Source organism: Jaculus jaculus, chromosome 14 (assembly GCF_020740685.1).
Source record: "Jaculus jaculus isolate mJacJac1 chromosome 14, mJacJac1.mat.Y.cur, whole genome shotgun sequence".
Taxonomy (NCBI): Eukaryota; Metazoa; Chordata; class Mammalia; order Rodentia; family Dipodidae; genus Jaculus; species Jaculus jaculus.
The window spans coordinates 61,972,578-61,984,222 of NC_059115.1; positions in this window are offsets into that span (position 1 = coordinate 61,972,578).

Consider the following 11,645-nt stretch of genomic DNA (forward strand, 5'->3'; position numbering starts at 1 on the left):
CACCCACAGTTAGGGCGAGTCTTCCCACTGCTCCATTGACCGAATCTAGAAACAAACTCACAGATGAGCTCAGAGACCTGTCTTCTAGGAGACAACCAGCAAGAGCCATCCCATGGCCTCTTCCTCAGCCCGTGAAGGCAGCAGCGTGCTACACGTCAGATTCTCTTGCTGCTCTGGCCATTGAGCTCCTGTCCCAGAGCCTGGGAAATGAGCAGGCAAGTCTCTCCACCCTGTGGTACCCCACCATCACCACCAGCAGCCACTCTCCAGGACCTGTAGTCAGGTTATAAACACCTGAGAATTCTCACAGGAACAGTAGGGGACACATTTCCCAGTTATCCAGCGGAGATGAGCAGTGAACTAGAGTCAATACAGCGGGAACCATTTTCACTCAGTTCCTCACAAACCGTCCAGCTGGAAGCTGGTGGACATAGCGGCTCAGCAGGATCCCTGTCGCTGACCATCATACATTCAAGTCTCCTCTGCTCCTTGACGGTTCCCACGCTGCATCTCCCCCTCACCCCAACCCTGTTCTTGGGAATTGCATTTTCCATTTCCACGCAGTGTCTACTTCGCCTTTTCTCACTATCAAACTTCTAGCCATCAAGCGCATTGGCCTTGGTCTTAAACGAATGCCTCAACGCTGCTCCACTACTCACTACCTATGCAGTTGATCAGCCCCATTTGTATCTTAGTTTCCATGCCTACAACATAGGAGTAATAATTACTCCTTCTTTATAAGGCCAGTGTGAAGAATAAATGGATTTATACACCCAGAACATTCAGATCAGTGTCCAGAACACAGTAATACCCCAGGTAACTAACTGTTGGCCATGTTATTATTGCTTCTTTGGCCTCAGCGACGTCTCATAGTTCACAGGCTTCTTCAGATGTTTCTCCTCAGGAACAAACAGACAGAAAGTATCCTATCAGCTCTCTTGTCAGGACAGTGAATTAATCTATCCTTTCCTAATACACAACTGGACTTTCAGCCTGATTATTATTTTTTAAAAATATTTTATTTATTTATTTATTTGGCAGAGAAAGCGGGAGGGAGAGGGAGAGAGACAGAATGGGCATGCCAGGGCCTCCATCCACTGCAAACAAACTCCAGACGTGTGCACCCACTTGTGCAGCTGGCTAACCTGGGTCCTGGGGAATCGAACCTGGGTCCTTTGGCTTTGCAGGCAAATGCCTTAACTGATAAGCCATCCCTCCAGCCCCAGCCTGATTATTTTGATCCCAGAACAATGCTGTTCTTCCTGTTCATGGGACAGTTCCCCCTTTTCCGGAACCATCTGTCTACTCACATTTCAGCATCTCCATCCACTATATCTCCTACATATTTATATTTCACAAACATATAAAAACTCAATTAAAAAAAAACAAACCTAAAGTAACAAAAGACACCTCCCCAGCACTGCCATCATGACTAACTCAAACACTGAGCCAAGAAAAAAGGGAAATTCTACTATGTCTCTAGTTCTCCCCAAACATGGGAGGCACATAGATCTCTCTGGTAAACCTGTCTTATTTACTATTTAGGTTAAACAACTACAACAACAACAAAAAAAAAACCTGTGAAAACAATATTTCAAAGCACCACTTAATACCCTCTCCTGACCCCGACCCCAATCCTTACACTCATAACCTCTGAGAGCTAAGTCCGTCCACACATGATGTGCCAGGGCAGGACACAGTGGCGAACACAACAGTGTATGACCATATGTGCATTTCCACGGGCCACTGAGCCTTGGTCACGCTTCTCCATGTGTGTGGCATGAGATACTCCAGACATTTCCAAGAAATTCCCCTCCAGCATCTGAGGAAAACAAAGACCATAAGTCGATTCTTTTCTCTCACTCTACCCAAGCTGTTTGTGCAGGAAGAAAAGATTTGAAGTCTATGAGTTCAAGAAGCTTTCTTTCTTTCTTTCTTTTTTTTTTTTTTTAAAGCAGCTGCCCACAATAAAGCAAGACTCTTTAATTCTAGATTTATGTAACTAGATCAAAAATAGGGATAATTAAAGCATAAGATGTCACTGTTAAGAAAGGCATTTTTAATCCTCTTTGCCAAGTCCTTAAACAGGTAAACTGCATTTTTTTTTTTTAAAGCAGACCTGAAAATCCCAGCGGGAATTTTTTTTTTCTGGGTCTTAGATGTAATGAATTTAGTCTTCAGAGACCAGGGGTCATAGACTGTAGAGTTCTCTGAAGTGTCAGTTGAATAATCATCTTGCGAAGCTTATAGGTGACTCTCTGTGATTCAGCCTCTTTCCTGTTTTGAAACAGAAGGTTATTAACCTCTGGAACAAAATTTGGCAGTCAGGGAGATCAGTTTTATGCAAACAGTATTTCTTTTGTACCCTTCCTTTTCATTCTGTGATATTTGATTTGTAAAGTCTTATAAGTATATTGAACCCTACTCAAACATTCTTTCCAAATGCCCCAGAGGCCCGAAACATGCATACACCCACAAACAGGGGTTTCCAGGGAGGCCAGAGCCAAATGCACTTCATGTCAAAACACATGAACGGTCTGCCAATTTATATTCCAAAGAGAAGCTGAAACAGGAACATTAAGGGTCATATGTAAAATAACAATTCTGGGGGGGAAAATCTCATTTACTGCCAAGCCTATTGGTTTTCTAATATGATTATAATTTTAAATTATGGCTTTAAAATGTCTGAGTACTTGCATATTATTGCTTTAAAGTCTTCACTTTAAAGGCAAGGGCTGCGGTTTTCCTTTACCTGAAAGCAATCTGGACAGCGGAACAGTGGGCTCATCCTCTCCTTGCATGGGACTCTACATTGTATTTGGAAACGAAGGTATTCCTTAGTTTCCTTCCTGACAGGATGTAACTTACCTTCCAGCGAAGACAATGCGTGTTATTATCCCAACCTGACTGACTGCAGGAAAGCTGATCAGTGAACTTGAGATCAGACACAAAGCCTGAAATGGAGCAGCGGGCGTGTCTGGTTTGCTAATGTCACCAACTCCCCCTGCCCCCCCCCCAAAAAAAAACCTTGCCTGGGTGTCAAGGAGAGCTGTTGACTGTATCTGACCAGGTAGGAGATGTGAGATTTGCAGAACTTCAAAAGTCCTCCCTTGAGTGTGAAGCCGGAAAAGTTACTGACCCGCCTGCTTCAAGCATCCTCTATCTAGCACACCCTAGGTGTGGGGTCAGATAGGGTATTTCGTTGTTGCGGGCTTTATCAAGGGAAAACTAGCCACCACTGTTATGACCTTGGTGGTCAGTGTTTGCGCAGGTCCTTGGGTGGGAGTAGCAGAGTGTGGTATCAGTCTCCTGTGACCTTGGAGGTCAGCACTTGTGCAATTCCTTAGGTGGGGGTAACAGAGTATGGTATCAGCCTCCTATGACCTTGGTGGTCTGAGGCAGGCTGCTACAGCCTATGGTGCGAGTTACTAAGGCTTACAGTGTAGGCTACTAAGGCTTACAGTGTGGGCTATTAAGGCTTATGGTGCAGGCTATTTACAGAAACCAAATAAGTGGTTCACTTCATTACTCATTTCCCATCCTTGAGGGCTATCTCATGCCCTTTTTACCTAGTTTTATATTAGGAGTGGGTTCTGATACAATGAGAAGAGGGATTCTTTACTTGCTTCTGACAGAGAGTAAAACCTGGAGTTTGAGGTATGCAGGTGGCCCGCTTAAGCTCCCCTTGGAGCGTGATAGTATTTCTGAGCTTCTGAATTCTTGGGCCTTTCAGTAGCTGCAGCCTGGGTTACCTGCCAACAGATCAAAATGGGGCAGAAGCGGGCAGCTCGTTCCCTGCCTCCCGTTCAGCGTAGGAGTGGAGATGGAGGAAGGACAATGGGCAGCTGAAGGTCACCTGAGCTCACCCATCTCCACTGGACGTGCAGAGAAGAGCGTGAGCCAAGCCGGGCAAACCACTGCAGCAGCTGAGACGGTCTCTGGCGGCACCTTGCTTGCAGCCTCATCAGCCTGGACCTGGCCTTAGGAAGGAGCCTAGCCTGTGGTGGGCATGCCTTCAAGTGCCACCGGACAACAGAAGCCTAAAGCAGCTATCCCTCAACCATGAAGTTTCCCTCCAGGGTCAGGAGTTGCCTTGTCTGAGTGACTTGCTTCGCCCTGGCCGGCCATGTCCCTATGCCTTCCTCCGCCCTCAAGACAAGCTCCTTCTCTATCGGAAGCCCACGCTTCAGAGGGAGGAGTTGCCAGTCATCCCTTCACCTTTGTTCGCAGTGTTCTACCAACCCTAAATGCCAAAGGCTGGCTGTTTCCTTTTCAAAACTGGGAAGTCCTCGGGAGACCTAACCCCCAAGGCCTCCTGTCCTTTTACTTAAAGTTCCCAGCTCAGACGTGACAATGAGGCCGTGGACAGTCTGCCAGGTTAGGTTCCCAGGTATGGCACATCTACACGTAAAGCCTTGAGAGTCTGACCACCGCCCTTCTTGGTGTGAAAGGCCCAAGAATTCAGAAGCCCAGAAATACTATCACGCTCCAAAGGGAGCTTAAGCGGGCCCCTGCATACCTCAAACTCCAGGCTTTACTCTCTGTTGGAAGCAAGTGAAGAATCCCTCTTCTCATTATATCAGAGCCCGCTCCTAACACAAAACTGGGTAAAAAGGGCATGAGATAGCCCTCAAGGATGGGAAATGAGTAATGAAGTGAACCACTTATTTGGTTTCTGTAAATAGCCTGCACCATAAGCCTTAATAGCCCACACTGTAAGCCTTAGTAGCCCGCACCATAAGCCGTAGCAGCCTGCCTCAGACCACCAAGGTCATAGGAGACTGATACCACACTCTGCTACCCCCACCCAAGGACCTGCACAAATGCCGACCACCAAGGTCATAGGAGACTGATTGGTCCACGAGGGGCTTGAACAAATTAAACTAATTGGCTTAGAAACTATGGAGTGGCACAAACTGACTGGCTCGCACCCCACGGGCCCCTGATGTTAAAAAAATGATTGGTCTAATGCACAGGCTTTGTTAGAAACCCTATAAAAACTGTCCCGTTCCTGCATTCGGGGCTCTGCAGTCCTCTACCCCTGCGCGGTGTACGACTGTGGGCCTCAGCGCGCTTGGAATAAAATCCTCTTTCAGTTTGCATCAAGACCGCTTCTCGTGAGTGATTTGGGGTGTCGCCATATCCAGGCAGAGCGTGGGGTCCCCATTTTGGGGTTCCTTCAGGTGCCAGTGTACGGCCTCAGTGCACCAGAAGTGGACACAATTTCTCAGCATAGCCAGAAAAGGGAGAACCTCTTGACCTTCCAGTATTCTTGGACAGCATTAACCCCACGGCCACCCAGTATATTGCCCTTAACTCAGTCTTTCCCCATTGCCTAAAGACCAGCCCAGAGCTTTCATGCCTCCAGCCCACTTGCTTTCTAGACACTAAGTGGGAAGACAGGCTTGAACTGACCAGTAAGTGCGTAGCCACAAGATGTTTGCTCAGGGACAACCTCAGTTCCATCAACCCTATTGAATCAAACGGACATTAACCAAAGGGGGGGAAAAAAACCAACAGCTTAGCATCAATCATACTAACAGGCTGAAAAAATAACAACATATTTTTAACTAGTGGGTGGAATTGTTATTTTAAATTTTGGAAAACCTATACAGTTTTGACTCATTATTTTGACAGGAAGTTGTTGGTTAAATATTGTAGTGGGGACTCGTCTCATTTAGATGGGCCCATTCATAACCCCCTCTACCTTCATCACCTGAGTAATTCTTCATTGGGTTTTTATTAAGTTTGTATAGGTAGCTTAGAGTTTTGTAAATGTCATTTTTTAGCCTCATGCCATTTTCACATTTTCTTATTAGTGGGGATTAATATCAGTCCAATTTGCTCAATTCTCATAAGTTTAAATAATTTTTATAGTTCATTTGCATGGATTTTTAAAAATAGAATTATATTTTCTACAAGTAAAAGTGATTTTTACCTCTCTTTTTTTTTCAAGATTTGTTTGGTGTTTGCCTCTTGTTACTATTTTATCAACTAGCCAGGATGTTGTTACATCATGTTGGTGTGTCCCTCTGTCATGTCCAAGTTCAAGCCAGTGACTCACCTGTGAGAATAGTGTTTGTGACAGGCTTCTTCCTTAATGAAAATGAAGCCTTATTATTTATTATTTATTTATTATTATTTATTTATTTAATCATGCATGAATATGGAGGGCATGCCTGCCAGAGAACATATATGGAGGTCAGAGGCATGGTTCCTCTCTCTGGATTCTCACCCTGCTGTACTTGAAAAGAACTTCTGGGAAATTCTCCTGTCTCTGCCTCCCAACTCCTCTGTCAGAGTTAGCATACTGGAGTTACAGAAGCCCACCACATGGCTTACTGCCTTTTATGTGGGCTCCAGGGATTAAACTCAAGCACTTCAGCTGGTACAGCAAGTGCTCCGTCCACTTAGCTATCTGCCCAGACCGAATGAAGCTAAACCTATCCGGATTGCCATGCTGGTTTGAGTTAGGCTCCCTCCCCTACAACCTAATGTGTTTTGAGTGCTTGATTCCCAAACTGATGACAATGTGAGAGGTGGAGCCTTGCTGGAGGAGGTGTGTTGTTGGGAGTGGGCTTGGTGGGGGGTGGGTTTACAGCCAGCTCCTCCTTGCCAGGGCATGGCTCGCTCTCTTGTTGCTGTTTACACCTGCTGTGGCAGAGATGATGTCCAGCCTCTGCTTGTGCCATGCCATCTTTCCCCCGCCATCATGGAACTTCCCCTTCAGACTATAAGCCAAAAATAAATAAATAAATAAATAAATGACTTTCCTCCCATCAGATGTCTTTGGTTAGGTTTTTTGCCAGCAACAAAAAGGTATCTATGACAAAAGGAAAAAAAAAAGATGGTAGCAGAGGAGTGGTGTTATTGCTGCCAGAAACCTGACATTGTAACTTTGGTCCTTTGGAAATGATATGCAGGAGAAATGTGGAAGGACTTGAAACCTTGGTCGAAGAGACACCTTGCAGTGCTCTCAGCAGAATTTGTTAGACCTTTCTGGACAGAATTGAAAGATCTAATTGTAGAAAGAACAGTGGGCTCTGCAGGTGGCTTAGGAAGGGAAGAAAGAGCTTTGTTCAGACTGGATTAGAGGTAGTTTGTGTGAGAGGCTAACTTCATTTTCCCATGTCCTGAGAACTTGTGCAGGGATGTGTTGCATAGAACTGGACTGGTATGAGCAGAAGCATATGGATAAGAAAGAGACGAAGGTTTCAGGCTAGAGACAGTGTCCATACAGCTGAAATTGTTTGAGGAAACACCACTGCTGAGATTGGGCCAGCTGTTCTGTGTTGGAACAGCAGAAAGAATGCTGATGCCTTTGAAAGTAGGGTTCCTGAATGTGGAAGGAATGTTTTGTTCTTCAAAGTTGGCTTTTATATCCCCCGCCCCCCAGATTAACCAACTTGGTAACTCACCTGGTACCTTGGAGTACAAAATGCAGGAAGGAGAGGATCATTGGACTTGCAGGGCAGTTTATGTGTTAGAAATGGCCACTGGGTGATGTCAGGCAGACTTGTTGGATTGCTTGCATGGAGGCCAGATGGAGCCATGAGGATGAGCCACATGCTGCAGTAGAGACCTCGGGACTATGAGACAGCTGGCCTAGGAGAGCTGCTGGCTCTGGATGGATTGCTCCCCAGGCTGTGAGCAGCCCAGCTGGTGTGTGTGGGGGGGGGGGGGGCGGTGAAATTGAAACTCCAGAGACTTCATCACTGGTTATAGATGTCAAACGTTGAGCTATAGGACTTTTGGTTTGCTCAGTTTATGTTAGATCTTGCAATGGTCCCACCTTTCCTTGAAACATCATCCTTTGCAGTGTGAAGCTTACTTTGTGTCCTTATGTGTTTTTTAGGTTTTTACAGCTCTCAGTTAAGAGACCTGCTACTATAGGGATGTTTGAACATTGTTGGGACTGATAAAAACTATGGGGACTTTTAAAGTTGGACTGAATGTATTGAAATGTACATCATGGATGGTTATCAGATCATGGGGAGCAGGGGTGAAGCGTGATGGTTTCAATTAGTTGTTTCCCATAAACTTATGTGTTTTGAATGCTTGGTTCCCAGCTGATGGCAATTTGAGAGGTGGAGTCTTGCTGGAGGACATGTGTTGTTGGGGGTGGGCTTAGGGGTGTTACAGCCAGCTCCTTCTTGCTAGGGCTTGGCTTAATCTCCTGCTTCTATTTCCACCTGCTGTGGCAGAGGTGATGTTCAGCCTCTGTTCTTGCCATCTCATCCAGCCACTAAGGAGCTTCCCCGCAAGACTATAAGCCAAAAATAAATAATTTTCTTCCCATCAGCTGCTTTTGTTGAGTATTCTGTGCCAGTGATGAGAGGGTAGCTAAGATTATGTTTTGATTTTCCCCCTAATTCTTTTTTAAAAAATATTTTATTTTATTTATTTATTTGAGAGAAAGACAGGGGAAGAGGCATATAGAAAGAGAGGGGGGGGGGGGGGGAGAATGGGCACAATAAGGCCTCCTGCTACTGTGAATGAACTCCAAATTCATGCACCACCTTGTGCATCTGGCTTACAAGGGGAATCGAACCTGGGTCCTTAGGTTTCTCAGGCAAATGCCTTAACCATTAAGTCATCTCTCCAGTCATTCCTCCTAATTCTTGGTCAAATAAATTACCTTGATGGATTGAAACATGCTGCCATTTCAAAAAAAAAAAAAAAAACAAAAACTACTTACGTTAAGGTGTATTATTCTTTTAGTACACAAATGGTTTAATCTGCTATTGTTTTATTTAGCATTTTCATAAATTTATTTACAACCGATGGATTAGTGGATTTTCCCCATATGGTGTTGTGTTTTAGGTTGCTATATGAGGATCGAAACCTCAGAGGACTTGAAGAGTTTCCCGTTTTGCTCTGTGTTCTCGGTGAAGTCTTCCTGCTCCAAAAAGATCTGTTCCTCGGTAATCTAAGCTTTTTTGACTAATTTTTCAATATTTCTGTAATTATCTCTTTTTAGCCAATGCTAGGATTTATGTTCACATACAAAATTACCTATTTTGAAGTCTATATTTGCAAATTTATTATACTGAAGTTGAACATTATTTATTTGTACATTTTAAGTGTCCCAACAGGCTACGTTTCCTTGCTTGTTGCTAATGCTGTTTCATATATTTAACATATTTACTTATTTTCATAAGTAGTACCTTGGTCAACTTTTTGCTTTTGCTCCACTAATTTCTGCATTTCATATGTTAGCATTTTTCTCCTCTAAGCAGGTTATTTATTATTTGTCATATAGCTCTTTTATTCACATATTTAATCCATTTTGGAAAACCTTTCTCATGGGGATATTTGAGGCTGTAATGTTCATTGGGTATCATTTTCACCCATCCCATTATTATTATTATTTTTAGTGTTCTGATCACATTTTCATTTACTACCAAATTTTCTTGTAATTTTACTAAGACTTCTTTAGCTTCAAAGGTATTTAGGAATCCATATTAAAATTTCCTAGTAGATATATCTAGAAGATATAAGGGATTTCTAAATCAAAAATGAAAAGACAAATACTCCATTATAAAAATGGACCTAAATTTGAACAAGCACTTTACAAAAGAAGAGAATTGAGTGGTCAATAAACTTGGAAAAAGTGTTGGCTATTACTGGTTACCAAGGAAATACAGATTAAAACCATAATGGAACTCTCTATCCCCCGTACTCCATATTTGTGTGTGTGTATATATGTATGTATATGTACATACATATATATGTTTGTGTATATACATGCATGTATGCAAACATTTTAAAATTCAAATATATGAAATGATAAAGCAGCATATAAGCTGTGATGTGAGGTCCCGTGAAACTTACCTTCTATTGAAATGCTACACTTTTGGTCAAATAATCATGTTTATTTCACTAAAATTAACTCATTTGTATGTATTGTGATGCCCAATATGACTGGATGTATTTCTATGGTCTTATTTTGTGTTTTTTACACTTTCAAAGCCTCGGATATGTTTTCCCTTTCTTACCATTTATTTAATCTTATGAATAACCTTAAATTTTATCACATATTTAAAGCATAAGTTTTTTCCCACTAATTTCTGGGAGTAATATTCCTATATTCCCCTGAAAATGTTTTGATTGATTTGATGCAATTCCAAATTTGACTCGTTTTTGTTGCTTTTTTCCTCCCACTTTCCCCATAACCTTTTATCCCAAAGCTCCCATGTGAGATCATTTGGGGTTCTGTTGGTTAGTTTTCCCCTGTGCTATCAACAACTATTTTAGATTTAACTCTTAATTCCCAGGCTTGTTTTCCACATCCTTGTTGCTTGGTGGCCAAGGTTAACTTTTCTTCTTGCTAGAAAGATGTGAGAATTCTGAGGAGAGTATCTGGAGGTGGTCATCTTTCCTGTCTGCACGTCAGTGGTTTTATGTTGCCCTTCCAGTTTAATGGGACTTTGGTGAAGCGGAAAGCGCTAGTTTGAGATTCTGTGGGTTTACGTGGGAGTGAGTGTTTGCAGTGGCCAGGAAGCGTCATCCCATGAGGTGGAAACAAAGGTAGACCTAGCAGAACCCATGGAATATGAAAGGAGAGGGGAGGAAAATAGGGTGGGGGGGGATGGAGTTTAAGCAGGGATGGGGTGCGGTAGAGAATCAGAAGATTTGGGAGGCAAGATCAACCCAAACAAATGATATAAGAAAAAGTCACAAGGAAACCTACTTTTTTTTTTTCTATGATAATTAAAAAGCATGATTGAGAAAGTGCTAGATTACTTGAAGCTATTTTTTTTTCCCTGCAGGTAAAAACCAGCTACATTCCCCCAAAATGCTATCTGTGTTGGAATGCTGCTGTTTTCCATTAGATTTCAGTTAAACAAATATCTGTTGAGTTCCCACACGCACCAGGCACACTTCTGTGCACTAGGGTGCTAGGGAAGGAGGGTTGGCAGAGACTCAGGCCTGTGCGCAGTGCGCCTGATCTTCCCAGGCTTCCTCAAGGGTAGCCAATGCCTAGACCGGCCAACAACAAACACTCTGGTCTGACATTGAACCAAAAACAAAACAAAGCAAAAAACCTTAGCTGTGCGGGTTCACTGTTCATTCTGATGCATCTGAGTGGGAAAATGCCCAAAAACTGAAGCTGTAAAAATAAAGCCACTGCTCTCTGGCCCTCGGCCCATGGAGGAAGAGCTCGCTGTGTCTGGGTTCCTCTGATAACTGCTCTGACCCAGCTCTCACTGACACACCACATCTTGCCAACAATTGCATTCTGTGCAATGCCATTTGGGAAAGGGCACACTAGGTTCTTGGCAAAGTAATTCTCTGAAAAAAGAAAGAAAAAAAGATAGTAGGGTTGGGAACGGAGGGAGCATTTATGAAATTACATGTGGAAATTTCAGAAAGTACCTTTCGGTCCCTTGCAGAAAATGAGATTTAACTTCTTAGGGAGGCTCAAATACACACGTGTAAGGTTAATCTCTGATCTTCAGCTTGGCAAGATTTAGTGTCACGATGGTAACAAATCTCTGGGAATGCCCGCAAAGGACATTTTAGATTCGGTTAATTGAGGTGGGGAGGACCCACCCTACTTGCAAGTGACACCATCCCACAGGCCAGGGTACTGGACTGGACAGAAAGGCGACAGTGAGCTGAGCCGCAGCATTGACGGGTTC